Source organism: Mixophyes fleayi, chromosome 3 (assembly GCF_038048845.1).
Source record: "Mixophyes fleayi isolate aMixFle1 chromosome 3, aMixFle1.hap1, whole genome shotgun sequence".
NCBI classification, from domain to species: Eukaryota; Metazoa; Chordata; class Amphibia; order Anura; family Limnodynastidae; genus Mixophyes; species Mixophyes fleayi.
The window spans coordinates 55,218,016-55,241,947 of record NC_134404.1 but is presented as its reverse complement, the minus strand read 5'-3'; the positions used below and the strand labels follow the sequence as shown (position 1 = coordinate 55,241,947).

The window sequence follows — 23,932 nt, the reverse complement described above, 5'->3', positions numbered from 1 at the left end:
ACATATTGTTTACACTCTGAAAAAATATCTTCAAACCCTCACATATGAAGTACCCATCTCTAAGTTTATCTATTGTGTAAAGCAAATATTAGCATGATCAGTTTAATCAGTTTTATTAACCCTACATAGCTTAGTGTTATCAGTAAGTATGGTCAGTATATTATATAACCTTAAATAGGTCATTTACAGGGTTATTAAGACAAAATTACTGTAGGATTCCACTAAACATTACATACAGTCTGAATATTCTTCATTTTTTATTCCTACCTGGTGTATTCTATTCTTTAATTAGTTCTCTACCCATCTACTGTACATCAGCAGACCTAGTACTCATCTCTGAACAGTATAAAATTATTTTGCAAAAGTCAAATATATCACATCAATTGTACAACTGCGATCCATTTCTAAACATATTCCCCCAATAAAAAGTCTTCCATTTGTAAGAAATGACTAACACTGTTATCAATTTATATTCTACACTATATTTCAGAATTGCATCTCTCAGAATTCATTCAGATAATTTACATACAGCTGACGTCAGGCTCACAGGTCTATTATTTCTATAAGACTTATTTTAAAGATTGGTAGCACATCTGCTTTTTGTCAATCTTGTTACAGGAGGAGGGAGTCTATAAATATAAGAAATAGTGGTCCATCAATTACTAAACTTAGTTCCTTTAGTTCACATAAGTGGGTGCCATCTGGGTCAGGTGCTTTATTTGTTTATCTTGCTCAGGAATTATTATTGTTAGAAAAGCAGTATTTAATGGTGTGCCTCATGTTAGGTTTTCATCCCCTTTGCCTTCTGCTTGTTACTCACATATGCTATGCAGTTCAGATAGGTCTTCCTCTGAGTACTGATTGGAAGGCTACACTTTATAAGTTCTTACCTGTCCTGCACTGGTTGCCAGTGATAGCTTTAACTGCTAGCTTCCTGGTTCCTGTATCTATGTCTTGTGTGCTTGTGACCTTGCATCAAGCAGTTTTGGACTCTGACTCATTTATTTTCTGCTTATAAAGCAGAGTACAAGACTGAATGGAGCAACCAATTTCTGTGTCATGTGACCTCTTCTGCACAACACAGAGAGGTCATACAGCACACTGGAGGAAGAGGAGGGAGTGCAGAGTGCTCTCCCTCCTTTGACTGCATATATTCAGCACACAACAACTTCAAAAAGTCAGAAAATGAGGGAAACGAGAGGGGAAGAGAAGAGAGAATAAGGAGGGATGAGCCACAGGTTTATTAATGATTAAATAATTAATAGCCAAAAACAGTTTAGAAGATTGCATGCATATAACAATTTGAGACTTTATTTAAGAACTTTTTGCATTTATTTATTGGTTTTAGTATAGTAGTAAAGCGCCATACTTTTAACCTTTTTTTTTTTGGTTCTTAAATAAAAATCAATTTGTATGAGATAGAACAAGATATCTAGATGGCGCTTAACCCAGTGTATGGATACTTTCACAAATATAAAACAGAGGAATTTTATGAAATTGGATTATAACAACACCTCCACAAATATGTGTGTGGCAACCAATCTTCAAAATAGGATGGTTAGTCCGGAAACAAATGGCAATACAGATATAGAAGTACGGCGCCTTCAGGTGTGTAGGCAGTATATGCAATAATCACAGAGCAGTTCAGAGGGTATATAACCAGACGGTGTTAATATTTGCGCACCGCAGTCAGTTCAAATATACCGATATACAGGATAGATAGAGGTTATTCATAGACAAAACAGCATGTGATGGTATAGTACAATATAATAAAAGTAAGATGGCGTGCGTACCAAATATAAAAAATAAAACCGCTTATCTGTGTATTGGCTCCTTGGTCATCCCGAAGTAAGGTCTTAAACCAAAACACCTTGGTGATGGTGAAATAAGTATGTTCTATTAATATCGCAACTGCAACACCAATCTCATCCGCTCATCGTTAGGAAGAAATATAAAAGAAAGCCATATAGTGTAGTATTTCATGTAAACAGTTTATTCCGAGAAGAAATAGAAATGCTAACTCACAATATATATAAATTATAAAGGCTTATCTGGAAAATTACTGGTCTGTTGTTTCGTCCCCTGGTAGTGATAGATGTCCCTCAGCAGGCTCCACACAGAAGCTAGGTGTAGGATGATCTATAGGTATATCTATCAGGATGTAGCAGTATTCTCCAGTGTTCTCCAGTGTGTGTGATAGGGGTCTCAACGCGTTTCGTTCAGTTAATGAACTTCATCAGGAGGGATAGAATATGTTGTGTGAACATGTGTGACTTATAAAAGTAATGCGCGGCGCCATCTTGCGCCGACGTCATCTTTTTACATGAAATACTACACTATATGGCTTTCTTATTTATATCTTCCTAACGATGAGCGGATGAGATTTGTGTTGCAGTTGCGATATTAATAGAACATACTTATTTCACCATCACCAAGGTGTTTTGGTTTAAGACCTTACTTCGGGATGACCAAGGAGCCAATACACAGATAAGCGGTTTTATTTTTTATATTTGGTACGCACGCCATCTTACTATTATTATACTGCACTATACCATCACATGCTGTTTTGTCTATGAATAGCCTCTATCTATCCTGTGCATCAGTATTTTTGAACTGTCTGCGGTGCACAAATATTAACACCGTCTGGTTTTATACCCTCTGAACTGCTCTGTGATTATTGTATATACTGCCTACACACCTGAAGGCGCCGTCCTTCTATATCTGTATTGGCAAAAATCAATTTGTGTAAAGAATCCAGCTTACATGTCCACTTAATCCTACATTGATCTACAATGTATTATAAAGAGCAGCTTATATTAGTCATCATGTTCTAATACCCTCCTAAATTTAACACAGACGAAAGATAGATGACAAACAGCTAAGTGGGAGATGTCATGAAGGAGACTATGGGGTAAATTTGTCAAGCTGTGGGTTTGAAAAAGTGGAGATGTTGCCTATAGCAACCAATCAGATTCTATTTATCATTTATTTAGTACATTCTACAAACTGACAGCTATAATCTGATTGGTTGCTATAGGCAACATCTCCACTTTTTCAAGCCCGCAATTTGATAAATTTACCCCTATGTTTTTATATTAGTTCCAAAATATTGCTTATTCTTCCTACACATGAATCTTAAATGTCCAGTAATGTCATAAATTAGGTTAAGACCTCTAGGGGATAAGGTGTTTCAACTATAGATCCATCTAGCTTCCTCCTCTGAAATTTGTGTGACGTAGGAGTACATTTTCTTTGCTGCCCTTTAAATTTTCAATACTAATTGAATTTCAGTACAATAGTTTATGTTTTATTGAGGTGTTGCCAAACTTCAATTAGTACTTCACTGGCGTTTTCTTTCTCCATGCAACTCATAATGTGCTTTTTTATCGTAGATTTCCTCCTGCTGTGCAGGTCTTAGTAAGTTTTTCACATATACTCGAACCACGCTCAATTTCTTATCTTTCCTGTCCTTTTTAAATATACTATACTACTATATACTATAATACGATACTTTTTGCAAATTCACTGAGCAGTCACCACTTTGATGCTGCCAAGATTCAGTTATATCCACTATATCATAATTATCTCCCAATTCTGTTTATACGGTTTTGTTTGGAAGACTCCTAGCATTAGGTACTGAACACTTGATATTTTACTGCCACTTTTCATTTTACAAGACTCCTTATCCCCTCTTTTAAGCCCCTCACCTATATAAGCCTGTGACAAGATGGACCGCCTATGCCACCCTGTCTGCTGTTGCTGGGAACCAGCTGGGCTTACTTTGCCACTGTTCCATTAGTTATCCCAAATGCGCCCTCTCACCACAGTAGGAGGGGCTTACAAATGCTGTCAACACTGGACTCCTTTATCGGCATCCAGAACCGGGTATGTTCTGGATAACTGACGCTGCGAGTGTACCCCGTTAATGGTGTACCTGGGCTGTTACACCTGAGCTCTTTCTATGGATCAGGGTTACTGTGGGTGGATACCCCCTGGCCTATCAAATTGGCCAGAGCTGCTGGGTAGCAGCAGAGCAGTGGTACTGGATGTTTGGTCCAAACAGCCGGGAACAGATTCGCTTTTGGATCTAATCTGTAGGTTACAGGGATAGAATTTTTTTTCAAGCAGGTCTTTGAAGCAAGTGATGTTTATTTGCTCACCCTGGTTGAAGGTACTGAGGAGCAGGTCAGATGGAACATGAAGAACAATTTTCAATACAAGACAGTGCTTTTTACACAGATTTGAATACTGCCTCACAGGGTAAGCCAGCCCACTGAGGTCTGAGCTATTTTTAGAAACAGGATGCAATTTGTTTACCCAAACATGGATTTACATGCAATGCAAAGCTAACAATATTTACACCTATCTGTGATATCCTAAAACTTGCTGTGATTTCCTGCACCTTATACTGTGTACAATGTTTAGACAGGTTCTAACACTCTGGACAAAAGGCCACACAGTAACGACCCCCTGTTTGGCATTCGGGCAGAGCAGATTTTTGACACTTTGTCACAAAAGACTTTGTTAGCATTTCAGACTCCCTCCCCACATATGCCTAATTGGAGATTTCCTCTAGCAATGTTAAAACAAAAAACTAATTTTCATCCCTGGTCTCAGAAATAAAGATATTTCCTTTCCCAAAATACACACAATATAAAAAATAATTACATTTGCAATTATATAGATAAGCGCCTTGCGCTATTTAATTTGAATACATTTATACTATAAGTTACTTAGAAGTGATCCATTCACAAAGCCCTGTCCCCTGACTGTGCTATCTTTAACACTGATTCTACCCTCACCCTTACCCCTAGTTACCGGTTTCAAATCTCCTCCAGCTGTTTAACTGTCTTCTCCCAGGACATCTGCACTCTCCCAATCGAAGCTCAGCAGATCTCTCCAGTAGAGACAGAGCATATAGTTAAGAGAGGAATCGGCCTAGTTCTCTAGAAAATCCACATTCTGTTTCCTACACCCACTACTTCTCTGACACGTATTTGCCTCACTAGGCTCCCACTGTCTTGAAGTTGCAGAACTTAGCACAGGAAGTATTTCAGAAAATACTAGCTTGGATATCCTTGCTTTAAGTCTACAACCGAACGCTTTTAAATAATTTTTGAGGACAGACCATTTTCCTCCAATAAGTCCAATGACCACTGCGTTCTCCCCAATAAGTCAAACCCAAGCAACCTGGAGACAAAAATCTGTTTGGCATTGGTGCCCTACATGTCCTTCTAATAATTGAATCTCTTACTAACAACACCTATCTGTCCTTCAATACACTTCCCTTCCCTTTTTTTTTTTTTATTTAAAATTTTTATTAAGTCAACATGGGTGACATCATACATACAAACAATAGCAGGACAATAATACAGACATAAAAACAAGAACAAAAAGTAAAAAACAGCCACTGTCACAAAGCATGTTAGTAATTGCTGTTCATAGCAACATATGGTACATAACTGAAGAATTGTATTGTCACAAGCAATATCCATATTATTAAAAGGGTACTGGATGGAAAGGGGTGGGTGGGCGGGAGGGGGGGGTTGTCTGTGCTAACGAGATAATGCAAAACGGTAGCTCAGACATCAGAGGGAGTAACTTTGTCTGTAGAACTATTATAAGCAGAAGTTTCTCTTCCCTTTTGTAGACTAGTCATTGCCCTGAATTGCTAGTGGAGATGTCCTCCTTCAACTAGTCCAGAACTGCCATCCATTGTCAAACCAACATCCACATGCATAATCCCACAAAAGACACAAGTGAGCAATCTCAGCTTTGCATAATTACATTCATAATAAGGTCTTGTTCACTCTAAATTGTATCACAAACAAACAAAAAGCAACTGTTTTGTTAGTCTTTATATTGTGGTAGATATCTTGATATGAAATTAATGCAGTCTTTTAGAGTCTATAAAAAATTGTGGCATCATTCTTTATAAGATATTATTATGATCATTGAAGGATGATGAAAGAGAAATTAGAATCCTACAGGCAATGTGGTGTCTATTGCATTATATACACAGAGACCATCTAACATGTTTCCTTTGAAAATAAAACTATTTTGTTTGATATCATTTTGCTATTTTTAATTTTGAAAATCTCCATCATTTATGAAGAAGACTGTACTGTCTGGTACCTTAATATTCCAGATCTGTGAGTAGTTGACATGAGAGAATTATGGAGTTTAAAACCTTTGTCTTTTGTAAGGTTGTAAAGCATGAAATGGACTTATCTACAATAAGCTCTAATCTTTATTCTCTGCAAGCTATGTCAATTAACAACAAATTGGCTATGTTTTGGAACTGCTAAAACATTGGAATTAAAAAAAGGTTCAGTGAGCCATTACTGAAATAAAAACCTAATACTCATTCTATTATTATTATATTTATAATACTGATTTAATTCTACTACATTTAAAAACTACATTTTTTGTGATTCATTCAGGCAAATTTATTTTTTCTTTAAACATATTTTAAGCAGCATCTTGTTTTTTTTAATAGGGAATAATATATCCACAACTGTGCACAACAAAGCTGTGACAGAACCAGGGGCGCCAAGAGGGGGAGGGGCAGGTACAAATTAGCGGGGCCTGGGCCTGCCTGGGGGCCCCGCTGTCAGGTAGTTTAAAAAAAATTGTAAATTACTTTTTTTTTTTTTTCGGCCAACGGGTAGCGTTGTAAAAGCTGCAATAACCGGTAGGTGAAAATAACACCGATTTAATAGATAATGGGGGGAATTCAATTTCTGGCGATGTGGGGCACGGATATCACGCCGTGCACATTGCCGGCATTTTCAGTATAAATCTCCACTCATTTTTCGGTGTGAGGAAAAACGAGCATAGATTTCTGTCAAAAAATGTGTCTCATGGACGTTTTGGAGACACTTTGCGGCTAATTGAATTTCGCCCATAATGTCATGTGTAAAGAGCCCACGTTAGCCACGCCAACGGTGATGCCACTAAGCGTCGGGGAACGTCTCTTTTTCTGCTATATGTGTGTTTGTGTGTGTGTGCGTAGGTGGGGGAGGCAGAAAGTTTCTGTACTGGGGCCCAAAAAATTCCTCTTGATGGCCCTGAACAGAACATATGCACATTCAGACATTGCCTTCACACAAAACACTCCTCGCCTGAGACCTCCTTTTTCTGACAATGATTTCTGAAAAAATTAGACTTCCACCCAGAAGGACTGTCACAATGGGGCCCGCCATGTGACTTTGCAGAAGTCATGCAATTTAAGTACCCCCGTAAGAATAATGACAGCATCGGAACTTTCAAATGTAATGATGTTGGTGGAATGTGACAGCATAATGAGTGGGTCCAGAAGTATTCAGTGTTGCTGCCAACTCTACATGGTGGGTCACTGTCACTTCTCCTATGCAATAAGAGAGAATACAGGAAACTCAAGAGAGTCCATTATTTTTAAATAATGTGCTGATATATATATCATAAAGTTTGGTTAGGGCAGAACATCCACCCCTCACATCCTTTTGGGTGCCAAATATTTATAGGAACCTTATTTATTCATTGAGTTGAGGTGCATCAGAAGTCTGAATTGTGTGAAGAAATCATTATAATTTAGGATTTCTAGAAGAGAAAAGGGGACGGTCCTGCGGAAACTGGGGCACATTGAAGCTCCTGACAAATCCCACTATAGAGGAATGTGAGTAAGGAGGGGATGTATTGCAAATTCTAGTGTTCATGTCAAAGCGAGCGGAATGCTGATATCTTGCTCTATATGGGCTTGTGATAACTTATTACTCTGTACCTCAAAAGGAGTGCTGATATAGGGGCATATTTAATAAAGCACGATAGTGCTTTTAACGGGTCATTAAGGTCCCACAGTGTCCTCCGCAAATTTATTAAGGGGGCATCGCAGCAGATATCATGGATATCTGCTGCTTTGCATTCCTCTTCGTTTTTGGGAGCCAGCTTATCATCCGAATTGAGGAAATCTAATGCTGTCAGCTCTGCTCAGTAGAGCAGAGCTGGACAGCGCATGTGTGGAGGGATCACATGATCCCTCCCTGTCACTCAGCGCTCTCTCTCTGCAACTATCATTGCAGAGACAGAGAGGGGATCTGTGTGCGCATGTCTAGTTCTTGGAACTGGACATGCGCAATTGAAGAGTGAAGAGAAGACCCGAAGACAGCGCTTCCGAAGAGGGGGGTAAGTATGATTTTTTTTATCACTGAAACAGCAGTTTTTCGGAACTGCTGTTTCTGTGCAGGGCTGTACATAAATGTGAGAAGTAGTTCAATCCTTATCATTGCGAAAAGGATTGAAAACTACTTTTCACTTTATGTGAATATTGATAAATGTGCCCCTTAGAGTCTCAATATAAACACCAGTCACTTTAATTTATCAAATAGTAGTGGAATTGTATTAAGGGATAATTGAGAAAATATGTGAAACTCCTTCAATTGAAAATATACAAATATACAAATTTACTCATCTGACATAAGTAGAATTCAATTTAGCTATAGGTATAAGAAAAGGGGAAGGGGCCTGGAGCCCTTCTTCAATTAATCCAATAAGTAGAATTCATACAGAAATAGTAGTTGCTCAATCAACAGAGGATCAGCACTCCCCATCAGCTAGTGGCAGGGGTGTAGGAATAAATTTTTTATTGGGGGGGCAAAATGCCGAAGACTGCTATAGGGCTTGGAGCCCCTTTTTCTCGCGTTTGGTATCTCGTTTGATGTAACAGTGAATAAAGATATACAAAGACTCCCAATCATATGTTCATTTTTGTCAGTGTTTCAGCGGTTGGCCAACCCCAGTTTCATTGATCATTTCACTATAAAAATGTATTTATACATTATTAAATAAATATTATTATTAATATTAACTCCCAATTAGTTATTAGAAAGATAGATCATTTCAATTATTCATAATAAAATTTAACAATTTTCATAATTAGTAACCTAGTTTTTATTCAGATTTCGTTGACAGACTAATCACATTTGATTGGGGGTATTTTTAAATCTATAGTCACTGTCTCACTGGTTATGGCATGTGCTATAAATTTAAATTGCTATAACTCATGTTTGTTACTGGACGCACCGCACGAAATTCAGGGTAAAAGTTATGTGAATAGTCGTTTATCATCAATACAGATTATTTATTAAAGGTTTATGAATGGAACACTTAGGAGTACATTTACTAAACTGTGGGTTTGAAAAAGTGGAGATGTTGCCTATAGCAACCAATCAGATTCTAGCGGTCATTTTGTAGAATACACTAAATAAATGAAAGCTAGAATCTGATTGGTTGCTATAGGCAACATTTATACGTCTCTTTTTCAAACCCGCAGTTTAGTAAATATACCTCTTAGAGTTTTTTAAATAAACAATTTAATCACTCTGTATTAAATCTGTACTAAGGCAATCTATATTAAAGAACATGTGATAGTTATACTAAGACAATCTCTCATTTAAAAGAAGTTTCACAATTTTAGAACAAATACTATGACTTCATCCTCATTTTCATTTCATTAATCTCCATTCGCTTTTGTGTAGAAGTTCATGGGGGATCAGTACACAGTCTTTGTCCACACAACAGAAACCATTGCAGGGGCGATTGCCCCCTCTGCTCCCCCGGTTCCTACTCCACTTGCTACTGATACCAGATATACCTTTCAAGGCAGCTCTTTTACTGGCTCAGAGCAATGTTGCTGGGGGATTCTTCTTATAAGCAGAATCCAAACAGAATATTAAAACTAGAGATGGGCGGATCCGGTTCCCCGAGAACCGAACCCACCCGAACTTTCGGTATCCGAGTACTGAGCTGAGTAGCTCGGTACTCTCCCACCCGCTCCGAATGCAAATCGAGGCCGAACGTCATCATGATGTCGTCGGATCTCGTGGCTCAGTTCTCGCGATACTTCAGGATTATAAATACCTGCCTCCACAGCAATCCATCACCATTTGACAGAGGGAGAGAGCAGGGTGTAGTCACAGGCTGATTAGAGCAGGGACAGAGAATACAATATTCTTATTCCAATTTCTGTAACAAAAATCGCTAGAAAAGAGAGGATGATAGAGGTTTATTTTATTTTTGTAATATTTGGCACTCCTCAGTGCTTTTGGGGTGTCCCCCATAATTGTGAATAAATATTTTTGGCTGTCAAAAGTCATATCTGTCAGCAGTATCTACCAAATAATTTTTAGCACTCCCCAGTGCTTTTGGGGTGTCCCCCATAATTGTGCATAAATATTTCTGGCTGTCAAAAGTCATATCTGTCAGCAGTATCTACCAAATAATTTTTAGCACTCCCCAGTGATTTTGGGGTGTCCCCCATAATTGTGCATAAATATTTCTGGCTGTCAAAAGTATTATCTGTCAGTAGTATCTTACCAAATAATTTTTACCACTACAAGTGCTTTGCGCTCAGAATGGATTCAAAGCAGTCCACATATGATCAGAATGAGCAACCAGGTTCTGTCACGAGTCCTGATGTTAGTGTTCCCAGTACGTCATCTGGGCAAGGCCATGTCAAACTACAGAGTGTTTCGTAATCAGTCCAAAAAACAAAATCCCCCAAAAAATTTACTGTGTTGAAGCGAAAAAGAAGTGTTACTGAGCAAAAGTTAAGCGCCGATAAAAAAAATTGTCAACATGCCATTTTACACACGCAGTGGCAAAGAGAGAATGAGGCCTTCACCTTTGGCTATTAGTGGCAGATCCCAAAAAATTACCGAGCCTACAGTTGGTGCACAACTACTGTTACGTGTCAAAGCCGAGCTGCAAGATAACAGTAAGGCATTAGAGGATAATGTTTGCTCTGATTCACTAAAGACACCAATCCCTGTAGAGAGTCCATCCAACAGTGGGATGTCTAATCATGAGCATTCTGCTGATGTGTGCCTTAATAGCCCGAGTGTAGCCGGTGATACACAAATTGAGGATGCCACTTTGGAATTAGAAGAGGATGAGGGGGAGATTTGTGTAGGCGACGAGGGCGCTAATGAGGATGTTAATGAGGATGAGGTTGAGGTTGTTTGTGTAAGTCCTGCACCAGTGGCAGCAGTTCTGGCACGTGACAAGAAAAAGGCCATTGTCATGCCTGGGCATAAAACAAAAAAATCCACTTCTTATGTGTGGAATTATTTCTACCCCAATCCAGACAACAATTGTATAGCCATTTGTAGTGTATGTCAAGCCACAGTCAGTCGAGGGAGGGACCTTAACCATCTTGGAACCTCGTCTATGTTACGCCATCTAACGAGAGCTCATGGCAAAGTGTTGGGAAAAGCTGAAAGTTCTTCCCAAAAAATTACAAGCACTCCATCATCAGCTAAGACCCTCCGCTCACCGACATCCCGACGGCAACAAAATACACCCACCACACCATCCTCATCAATATCCTCAGTAGCGCTCGGAGTTAGCCCGGCATCCCACTTAAGGCTGGATGACTCCTGCACTATTATTGATTCCTCTGAAGAAAGCGTTAGTCCCACTGCTGCTGCTGTTGCTGCTGCTGGGGGTGAATCTTCATCCCATAGGCAGGTCAAGAAAATGAGCAGTCCTGCATTTCAGCAATTAACTGTGAAACAATCATTTGCGAGGGGAAGCAAATATGACAGCAGTCACCCAGTCGCCAAGTGAATCACAGACGCCATGGCTGCAATGTTAGTGTTAGATCTGCGTCCAATCTCCACAATAAACGCAGCGGGTTTTTCACAGTTAATTGAGGTTTTGTGTCCGCGTTACAGAGTTCCATCGCGACACCATTTCTCCCGTAAAGCAATTCCACAACTATACCAAAAAGGGTGTAAAAATGTAGAGATTGCGCTGAAAAATACCATTCTGCCCACTGTCCACTTAACCACAGATATGTGGACAAGTGGAAGTGGCCAAACCAAAGACTATATGACTGTGACAGCCCACTGGGTTGGTCATTCACCTTCACCAGCAGGAACAGCAGCAGCATGTACACCACTACGTAACATTTGTCACAGGCAGGTCACTCTTTGTATCACCGGCTTCACTAACAGGCATACAGCTGACAATTTGTTACGCAAACTGAGAGATGTGATTGATGCATGGCTTATACCACTTGGACTCTCCCCAGGGTATGTCATTTCTGATAACGCCAACAATATAGTGCGAGCATTACAGCTGGGTGATTTCCAACACATTCCCTGTTTTGCTCACACCATCAACTTGGTGGTGCAGAGCTTCCTATGAAATAACCGTGAGGTGCAGGAGATGCTTTTGGTGGCACGTAAAATTTCAGGCCATTTCAGGCATTCAGCCACAGCATGTAAAAGATTACAATAGCTCCAAGAGCTGTTTAACTTTCCCTGCCACCAACTTAAGCAAGAGGTGGTAACTAGGTGGTATTCCACCCTGTACATGCTTCAGAGGATGGAGGAACAGCGCAAAGCCATCCAAGCATATTGCACAAGCCATGACATTGGGAAAGGAGGGGGGATGTATTTCACTCTTGCACAGTGGGGAATCCTATCAGTGCTGTGCAAGGTGCTGAAACCATTTGAAGTTGTGACGTGTGAGGTGAGTGCAGACTATGCTAGTTTGAGCCAAGTCATTCCTTTAATTAGACTATTGGAAAAGCAGCTTGAGAAACTGAAGGAGGAGCTGAAAGCAAGCAATTCAGCAAAGTATGTTGGTCTTGTCGATCAAGTACTTCATTCACTTCACAGTGATCCTCGAGTTATTAAGATCTTGAACTCGGATCAGTACGTTTTGGTCACTGTGCTTGATCCAAGATTTAAAACCTACATTGAGTCTTTACTTGTAAATGAGCGAGATGTGAACTTTTGCAAGGAGCTATTGCTCAGCAAGTTGGCCGCTTAACTGGGCCTCGGCTTGACGATGTGTCCTCCTTCACTTTCTCAAGCTGCTGCTGCTCGTAAAAAATTTAATTTCCCAAAAATAAGCAGGGAAGACGCAGGGGGCAGACCAGAACAATTTAACATCTGGGCTGGTTTGAAGGATTTTTCAAAAAAATGTGTCACTTTGCCCATAACTCCATCCAATACGAGTATAAACATGCAAAGGATGGTGGAGGATTACTTTCAAGAGGTAGTTGATATGGAAATGTCAGACAGTCCCTTTCCTTACTGGGAACAAAAGCAGGCCATTTGGAAACCCATGTACAAACTTGCTATGCAATACTTAAGCTGCCCACCCTCCAGTGTGTACTCTGAACGAGTGTTCTGCACAGCAGGGAACTTAGTCAGTGATCGCCGTAGAAAGTTACTTCCCAAAAATGTGGAGAAAATGATGTTTATAAAAATGAACTACATCTTCCACGAGGAAGGCCTTCACCATCCAAGCACTGACTGTTCTCTAATGGTGGATTCAAGCGGCGATGAATTGATAGTCTGTGATGATGATGTACACACTGATGAGGGTGAGGATGAAGCTGAAGATGGTGGCGATAACATCTTTTTAAAACTTTCTATGTAAGTGTAGGGTGCAATCTACCCCCAAAGAGGAAAGGGACTTGGGGCATTTCCATATCACGTACCGTCTTGAAAGGCTGCTGTTTGGGCAATTTATCCTTAAGGGTAGGGTGTCATAGACAGAGTGACCACAAACTGGCTTTGTCCATTTCTCTTAATATTGTACAGTCTATAATGGCTGAATTTTTTTGTATTTTCGACAAGTGGAGGGGGGCGTAGAGAGCCAGAAACCAAACTAGCTTTGTCCATTTCATTTAATATTGTACAGTCTATAACGGCTGAATTTTTTTGTATTTTCGACAAGTAGAGGGGGGCCTAGAGAGCCAGAAACCAAACTGGCTTTGTCCATTTCAATTAATATTGTACAGTCTATAACGGCTGAATTTTTTGGTTTTTTAAACAAGTGGAGGGGGGCCTATAGAGGCAGAAAGAAAACTTTTTCCATTTCTTTACATATTGAACTCTAAGTGTAGGGTGTAATATACATCCAAAGACAATATCTGCATTGCCAATATGCATAGATGGAGAGGAAGACAATCTATTTTGTGTGTAGAATAAATGAAGGCCTACCTACCAGGAATTAAACTGTTTTTTGGATGATTTATTACCTCTACAATTAGATTACTTATCTATAAAACAGTTGGAGCACTAAATTGGGTTATTTTAGGTCCAAAAACATTGATTTTCCAACAAAATCGCAAAACAAAACCAAACAAAACCAAAACAAAAACCCGCAATGGCGGTTTTGCAAAACCAAAACACGATGGTAATCCAGATCCAAAACCGAATCCAAAACCAAAGCACAGGGGTCAGTGACCATCTCTAATTAAAACTGCACATTTATATTTAGCAAAAAAGAAAGTAATCTTACTTTATGGATATCTGTATATCTGCTCTGGTAGTGAAAAAAAATGACCACATAACTATATAATGGGTTCTACATACAGTGATTGTCCATTAGTCAGTGAGCCATTTACTGTACTGATCTTTGGTGGCCATGTGTTGTCAGCTCCTTGTGGGCTACATAGATGTGTGAGGGAGCTCAGTCCAGCAGCTCCACTCCTGCAATCAGTACCTCCTGCCCACTTGTCCCTGCTCAGGCATGGCTATCAGTGGCTCCTCGCAGGCCGTTTGGCTGTGTGATAGGTAGCATGGCCCGTCAGCTCTACTCCTGCCAGTGGGACTTCCAGACCTCCTGCCACTGCTCAGAATGCTGCAGCCAGTCTTGTTGCCTCCTATGTAGCAGCTCTGCATCCACATACCTGCTGTGGAAGCTCCTGAAGAAGTTTGGACATCACTACGCATGCGCTGGCTCCCAAACATGCTCAGAAGAGCAGAGCGTGAGCCCACTTTGGCATGGAAATTAATTGGCATACCCTTCAACAATCTTACTGGGATCCTGTGATTATTGGGGGATAGTTCATGGTCATGCTCACAACACTGCAGTACTCAATCCATCAATATCACTCTATAGATAAAGTTCAACTAAATACTAACATATATTAGAATTCCAATACAATAAAATGTCGGTTTATCATGCAAAAAGATCATTAATTTGTGGGAAATGCTGTTTTCATGTTGTAATCAATGTATTTTGAATTTGTAAGCAACATTGATGCCGGATCTTATGAACTAAGTGTAAGGGAACAGCCTAGTGTAATTACAGAAATTCCATCAGTTGGCAGATTCTTGATGAATCCTCCCTTCTCCCAGAAAATGATGTCACAGAATAAATTTAAATACGATCATGTTGATAAATAATCATATGAATTATTACAATGAACGAAAAATCACTTACTTTTGCATGTAGAAAAGAAACTGCAACATTTCAAACTTGTAGACATTTTAATATTATTATATTATTGCAGTGCCTAATAAAACAATTCTGTTATTATCGTGAAATGTAGTTTCCGTATTATTTTGAAGTAATTGACAATGTTATTTTTTTTTGCTTTTGTACTGAAATAAATTGTCTTTTTGAAAGGTGGTGTAAGTGATGAGAAGAAGGAACCAGCTCAACCTATCATAATATATCCTGACATTTTTATTACTGCTATCAAATTATTCAGGGTTGTAGTTGATAAAAAAAAAAAGTAGCAATCTATGCAGATCGTTCACAGAGCACTTTGGTACAAAAGTCATTTCCAAGTATTTTATAGCATTAAAAAAAAATTCAATCTTTTAGAGTCGGAGGAATAATGTAACAAAATACACTTGTATTTCTGTCTGTCATGGTCACAAAAAAAAGCAAAAGGGCTCATTTAAAAACAGGGAATTAAAAAGATAAATTAATTATGTTAATTAAATTAATTATGTGCACAAACAGTTCTTAGCAATCAGTAAAATATGTTCTTTAAGTTTGTAAACTATTATTTCCTGATAAAATATAATGTGGCTGCTAATGTCACTCTGGTGGACTCACACTAAATTTGAAGATACATTATTGATGAGATGTGTTTAGTGGTTGCCGCCTTGTTAATGATGATTTGTCCCATTTCACCACAACTATCATAATGAATTATCCGGTGACCAGTATATAAAGCAGAAGCCATTTGACCAGTGATTAGCACCATTTTGGCCAAATGACAATGCCCTTTTGACCGCTAATTAGTACCCATCTGTTATCAGCACCACCACTGCCCGGTGAAGAGGAGCCTCTACCTTGTCTGCCTTCCTGGACATCATATGTTAATAAGCTGTTTGTCTCTGTGATCTCCAAAAATCAGTTATCAGCAATAAGGGAATGATGATTGGTGATTGGGGATTAAAGGAAGAGTAACAGGCAGTGTGCCTATCAATGTGGCCCCTCCTCTCCTGACCCCCAACAGCCATTTGGAATCAGCATTTACTTGACCGTTAATCAGCATCAATTAAACCAGTGTCCAGCATCCCTTTGCCTAGTAATCAGCTCATTTAACCAGCACCTTGCAACCATCTATTCTAGACATCTAGGGCTTGATACTGACCTGGGTATATGCTCATTTGTATAGTGTAAAAACCACAAATTTGTGCTGCACGTGTTCAAAAAACAAGCTGTTCGTGTATGCACGTATACAGTTTTGCTTGCATCTGACACATGTGGTTCCTTGCGTCTCTAGAGGCAGAATGGTGAAGGGAAGGGACAGTCTAATGTAGGAGTACAGTAAGGGCATGTTCGCATAAATGCAAACAGAAGCAGATCCGAACATAGACGCATATATATCAGTAACCATATCAATTGCATTTGCTTGTTGGCAGGTGCAAACACACGTTGATGATAATGGCTGCCAGCACCAGCGAGCCACTTCTGATTGGCTGATTGTGGGTTCACCTCTGAGGCTGCTATGTGTATATATTATATGATATTTTGAGTGTATTTTAGCAAAAGTCTTTATTTTCTTATATATGAAAAAAATAATTATACCTGCTGTATTTGAAAGGTTTTTTTTCACTATCAAAACCGAAGTTTAAAAAAATTGGATGCAAATGTATCTGATGTATGTCTGTCGTAAATGTGGCAAAACCACTACTGGTGCATAGCTGCATGCTTCTTGCAATTCATTCAACTTTGTATATTCGCATAATTAGTTTTTTTGTAACGTCAGAGTTTTTTTGGTGCAGTTGTGTTCGAACTTGGCATCAGCACCTAATGTGAATGCTCAGTAATCTCCAATAGCCAATCAGTTTTAAGTAAATGCTGACTGGTGGTAGCGGATCCAGATAGGTGAGGTAGCTATCTGTCACGGCTAAGGATATTATTGGATCCCCAACCTCTACTTAGGTGGTAAAGCAGAGGGTGGTGGAGACAGAACACGCTGGGATAAGTTCAGATGAGAGTCACAATGAAGAAATACACAGACGATGGAGTGGTGTTGCAACTTTAGTATATTGTTCAATGGTGCAACAGCAGTAATAAGTATTGTACAACTCAGCTATGCTAAGTACACAGAAACTCATAAATAAAATAATCACATCAGTACTTCAGGTGGTAACCATAGGCAACAGCATGCAAACAAATAATACAGTTCAACGCTGAGATGATGATGATCCAGAACATTTGACACCTTGTAACACAAATATCAATATAGAAGAATCACTGACACAGCTTGAAAGTCTGATGAAGATAGTATAGAGACTTGGCTGATCCAGATGGAATGTGATTCACTTAAGCAGGTAGTTGCAGGTAATATAATGGTTCTTTATCAGCGGAACAACAGATGTATATAGTCCAAGTACTAGAGCCATGCAAGGAATGTTGCTAGAAGTACAGCGTGACAATAGGAACTCAATACATGGAGAAACATCATGGGTGACTTCAACATCCCCATTGATAACCCACCTTCCAAAGCTGCTTCCAAACTACTCTCTCTAACATCCTCACTTGACCTCTCCCAGTGGATTGAATCATCTACTCATAAGGATGGCCACTGCCTTGATCTTGTTTTCTCTAGACTATGCTCAGTTTCTAATTTTATTAATACACCCTTCCCCCTCTCGGATCATCACCTTATCAGCTACACTCTCACCCCCACTGCTCTAACCTCTCTACTGTCTAACTCAACCAAGCCTCCTCATACTCGTAGAAATCTTAATTCTATTAATCTTCAACAATTTTCCACCTCTCTCCAACACCTTCTCTCCCCTATCTCTACATTCTCATCCCCTGAGATGGCAGTACCTCATTTTCACCTAACCTTAGCAACGGCCCTTGATCAAGTGGCTCCAGCGACACTTCATACTACACGTCGACTTCGATGTCAACCGTGGCACACCAAAGCAACACGAAATCTTCAAAAACTGTCCCGTAAAGCAGAACGTCACTGGCGTAAATCTCGAAGCTCTAATGACTTCTTCACATATACTTCTGTCTACCACTCCTATCGAAATGCTCTGGACACTGCAAAACAAACATACTTTCAATCTCTTATCTATGCTCAGGCTTCTAACCCCAAACGCCTTTTCAATACATTTAATCATCTTCTCAATCCTCCCACCCCGAACCCTCCATCTACTATCAGTGCTCAGGATCTTGCTTCCTACTTCAAGGACAAGATTGACAAGATCAGACTAGAAATGGTATCCTCTTCCTCAACAAGCCATCAGCTCATTTCCTTCCCACTACCCTCTGACACCCTTTCTTCATTTGACCCCACAAATGAAGAGGAAATTTCTACGCTCTTCTTATCTTCCTACTCTACCTCCTGTCCTCTTGATCCTATTCCCTCGCAAATTGGTAGATCCCTGTCTTCTGTGCTCCTTTCACCTCTAACTCAAATCTGTAATCTCTCACTCTCTACTGGCATCTTTCCATCACTATACAAGCATGCAGTGATTACTCCTATTCTAAAAAAACAAAACTCCGACCCAAACTCTCTCTCAAATTACCGTCCAAAGTACCGTATCTCTCAGCTCCCTTGCCCCTCCAAGCTTCTAGAGAGACTTGCCTACACTCGCCTCACACGCTTTCTTTCCGCAAACAACCTGCTGGATCCTCTTCAGTCTGGCTTTCGTTCTCAACACTCCACAGAGACTGCGCTGACCAAGGTTGTTAATGATCTGATCACTGCTAAGACTGAACGCCATTACTCTCTCCTAATTCTTCTTGATCTCTCGGCTGCATTTGACACCGTTGACCACTCTCTTCTCATACAAACGCTGCAATCCCTAGGTCTTCAAGACACAGTTCTATCCTGGTTCTCATCTTACCTCTCTAATCGCTCTTTCACTGTTAATTTCTCTGGAGCCACCTCTGCTCCGCTTCCCCTATCAGTTGGAGTACCACAAGGCTCGGTGCTAGGTCCTCTGCTGTTTTCTATCTATACCGCTTCTCTTGGAAATCTAATAAGTTCCTTTGGCTTTCAGTATCATCTCTATGCAGATGATTCCCAAATCTATCTATCCTCTCCTGATATCTCGACATCTGTGTTGTCCCGTGTAACTGACTGTCTTTCTGCCATTTCATCTTGGATGTCCTCTCGTCAACTCAAACTTAATCTTTCTAAAACAGAGTTAATAATATTCCCACCCGCCAACAAGAGCATACCTGACATTTCTATCTCTGTTGATAACATGACCATAAATCCCACCCCACAAGCTCGCTGCCTAGGTGTAATCCTTGATTCACGCCTATCCTTTGTTCCCCACATTGACTCTATATCTAAATCATGTTACATACATCTAAAGAACATTTCCAGAATCCGCACATATCTCACACAAGACACTGCTAAAACCTTAATTCATGCACTAATCATCTCCCGCATTGACTATTGCAATTCCCTCCTTACTGGTCTTCCCAAAAACAGACTCAAACCCCTAAAATCTATTTTGCATGCTTCGGCAAGACTGATTTTCGTTGCAAATAGCTATTCCTCTGTTGAATCACTCTGTATGTCTCTACACTGGCTGCCTGTCTTCTACCGAATCCAATATAAAATACTTTTACTAACCTACAAGGCCATCAACAAAGCTGCACCAACATACATCTCCTCTCTTGTCTCAAAATATCTCCCAACTCGGCAACTCCGTTCTGCAAAAGATCTGCGTCTCTCATCCACCCTCATTACATCCTCCCATTCCCGGTTACAGGACCTTTTTCGGGCTGCACCCACTCTATGGAACTCTCTTTCCCTCACACAATAAGACTCTCCTCTGTTCTACAAACTTTCAAGCGTTCTCTGAAAACCTACCTATTCAGACAAGCTTATAATATTCCTCAACCACCATCTTAACCTCACTACCTTTAGCCTGTTACACAATTTCACAGAAGACAACTACCCCCGGACCAACATTGTTGTGTGACAGGATCATTTAGCTTATGAGTCACCTTACCTTTGCAGTCTGGCTGGGCCAAGATGCAAAATGTATACTTAACCACATGTGTCAATCTCCCATTGTCCCATAGATTGTAAACTTGCGAGCAGGGCCTTCTCACCTCTTTGTCTGTTTTACCCAGTTTGTTTATTAGTTTATTACGTTTGTCCCCAATTGTAAAGCGCTACGGAATATGTTGGCGCTATATAAATAAATGATGATGATGATGATGATGAAACATAGGTTCATCACTTGATAGAATAGCAGCTGATATCGCACAGAACTTGATTAACAGAGCGGGCTCCTAGCTCGGCAATAATACTTAATAATAGTCCAGCAATACTAACAGCAGAATGACAATAATAGCCGTGCCGGACCAGAACCACAGATGACCAGAACTTGATTGTAGTTCAATAAGAATTACAGACTGCCGAGCAGAGAGGTAATAGAGCCAATCAGTATGCACAGATTGTAATAGGCAACTCACGGAACAGTTCAATGTGCAGATAAAGTTCAAGTAATGATTGCAGCTAGAGATGAACCATGAACTGGTATTCAGTGGAGCCAGATAGAGATCAGCGATGACAGGCGATCTTGGCAACCGATAACATCCAGAAGACACTCAGAGGATAAGGTATACAGCCAGAAACCACGGCAGGGTAAGTAACATGAAGATCAATGCAATGAGTCCCTGATCACAAGAGGTTGAAATAGTCTTCAGTAACCAATAAGCTTTAGAAGGAGGTTCCAATTAGGAAAATAGAAAACAGCCATGAACAAGTAGAGACTCTGAAACAGGAGACAAGCACCAGCATAGTTCCTTAAAGGGCAAGTCACACAGCAGCACCTAGTTATGGGAGCGGTGTGTGACACTATCGTTCCTACCAGTCTGACTGTCTTTCCTGTCAACCACCAGTGAGTGGCTGCTTGAGGTCAGGGAGGAGCAGCCAACATTCCTACCAATCGCAGTTCTTTTGGTGGATACACTAGAAAAATGACAGAATCTAAGTGCTCACTATGGATTACACTAAATATGTATATATACTACTATTATAATAAGTTACATAAACAAACAAATCCTATTATTGTATTCATTTGATTTCTTGTCTGTATAAGATATCCACATGAAATCAGTATTGACCTAACAACCTGCATTTTGTTTCTTACTTTTTTAAGTCTTCTTTATATTGTAATGTAACTTGTAGTTTTTTTCTTCTTACAGGTTAAGGAGGTATATGATCAATAGGTAAAAATCAATGCCATGTGACCAAAACAATTATTCATTTTTATGAATGACATTGTTAGTTGTTCATGTCAGTTATACATTGCTATTCAGAAAGCTTTGTGGGTTATAATATTACTGAATTTATCTGTTGATTAATGCATCATTCTTATGTAAAATAATGTTGCTTAAGCTGCCAAAATAATTTATTTTTATTGTAGCCTATATGTATGTGTTGATGATGTAGAGATACCAGAAACATCTAACACTAAAAGTATATCTCAGGGCATACTAGCTCTTTGTAATGTAGAGCAACACTGATTGCTGTAGATGTCCACAAGAACCTCTATATAAAGTGCTTATATGTAGGTTCCAGCAGGGGCTTAACTATGCATCTCCTGGTCCCATTACACAATTCGAGGGAGGGTCCAGTGATGCAGCTCCAACCTCCAGACCCCTGGTCTACTGTCAGAAGAGCACAACAGTGAAGTCCCAGTCAGGTGCACAAGCTGCTGACTAGTTCATGGTTTCAGGATGGTGACCTGGAATTGCTGGATCCCCATTATCTCTGGGGTCTGTAGCAGTGATATTGCAGCAGTGGTGGCAGTTCTGCTACTGGGTTCCAGGCAGAGATATGTACCTTTACTGGAACTATACTTCTCACTGCTGTTATGTTGAAGAGACTAGTGACTTGTGTTATGGCAACTTAGACCGTTTGTGGTCTATTCAAGGTTATACACTGGTGGTTCAAGCCATCTGGGGCCCTGCTGAGATATCAATCTGGGGCACTGCTGAGATATCAATTTGGGGCACTGCTGAGATATCAATAAAGGGCATTGCTGACATGTCGATATGGGGCACTGCCGACATGTCGATATCGGGCACCGCTGATATGTCGATATGGGGCACCACCGATTTGTCGATATGGGGCACCGTTGACATATCGATATGGGGCACTGCTGACATGTTAATACGGGGCACTCCTGACATATTGGTATGGGGCACTGTTGACATAATTGATATGGATACTGCAATTGGAATGGACCAGCACCTGGTTCAATATTAGATAAAAATGAGAATTAGCTGTATTAAGGAATAAGAAAATTGGAAATTTAAAAAAAACACATGATACAACTGATATAATTCTTAAACATTTATGACAATTAACAAACCACTAAAATATTATACTATTTAATATCCGTTTACACTGGTAATATATTCTAAAGCAGCTGCTGATGAAATCACAAAGCTATTACATATCAAACTTGGTTGTTATGGTAGATAACACAGAGATAATATACTAACACTCCAATATCAAATTTTTAGCAATATAGTACAGATAAAATCCACACTTATCCATTTGCTGGAGTGGTACAATTCTTAAATGACTGATAGCTGTTCTAAACAGGCTCTCTTTAATGGTCTTATCTGTTCCCCTTTCCAGCGCTGACTCTCTGTGCCGTGATCGTCACTTCCGGGTAGCGGGTCATATAACTCGGCTGCCGGGGAGGGCTCTTTGAAGTTTCTATAAGAACTCGGCACTGACACTTGCTCAGTGTCAGTGCAACTTTGTTGCTGAGCGTCTGACTCCTGTATCCTCTGTGTGTCCTTCTCCCTGTGAGTGTGTTCTGCTGCTGGCTCCTCTGTGTACCGTTCCTGGCTTGTTTGACATTGTTTGCTGTTTCTGCTGTGCGCTGTTCCCGGCCTGTCTGAGTACGCTTTACTGGATCATCTGTGTACCTAATCCGGCTTGTCTGACTATGCTTTGCTGGATCACCTGTGTACAGAACTTGGCTTGGCTGTCTACGCTTTACTGGCTCATCTGTGTACCGAACTTGGCTTTGTCTGACCACGCATTGCTGGATCACCTGTGTACCGAACCTGGCTCGTCTGACCACGCATTGTCTGACTACCCGAGTACCTGATCCTAACTGGTCAGTACCTCTATGCTTTATTTGTTGTACTAAATCCTTGCCAGTCTATTGATTGGTGTGCACCCATACATATGACTCCTCCATTATTATTATCCCTATATTACTCTTCTGGGATTAGTATTCTCCTGGGGACCTGTGTTACTTCCTGAGACAGTTCAGGGGGCCACAGCCTGCTAGTTCCTGGCAGCAAAGTCGATTCATTTTATTTTCATTAATATCAGAAGTGTATAAGAAAACGGAAGTATGTACATGCCCTTATGAATGGGTAGGGGGCTGTCACGTCTGCGCCTGTCGCCGTCCTTGTCTTTTCTACTTGCTTATGCTGAAGTGCTCACCCCGAGATGACTCACTCTCTTCAGCCTTTACCATTGGAATACGTCAAGATTAAAATGTTACTACATCTTCTTTTTACTTTGGAGAACAACTATTCTCTTATAGTTTAAAATGAATTTCAGTTTCTGCTTCTCCTTGTCGCAATTTCCCACCCCAAATTTTTTTGCTCCCCACCTAAAGTTTAGTGACTTAGGCTGTAGCCTAGTCAGCCTATTGAATAATCAGTC

At 40.1% G+C, this 23,932-nt stretch overlaps 1 protein-coding gene across 1 annotated transcript in view; it reads left to right on the top strand.

The window, feature by feature from the left end:
* SNTG2 (syntrophin gamma 2) overlaps positions 1 to 23,932 on the top strand; it is a 369,337-nt gene that overhangs the window by 99,881 nt on the left and 245,524 nt on the right. The window lies entirely within an intron of this gene.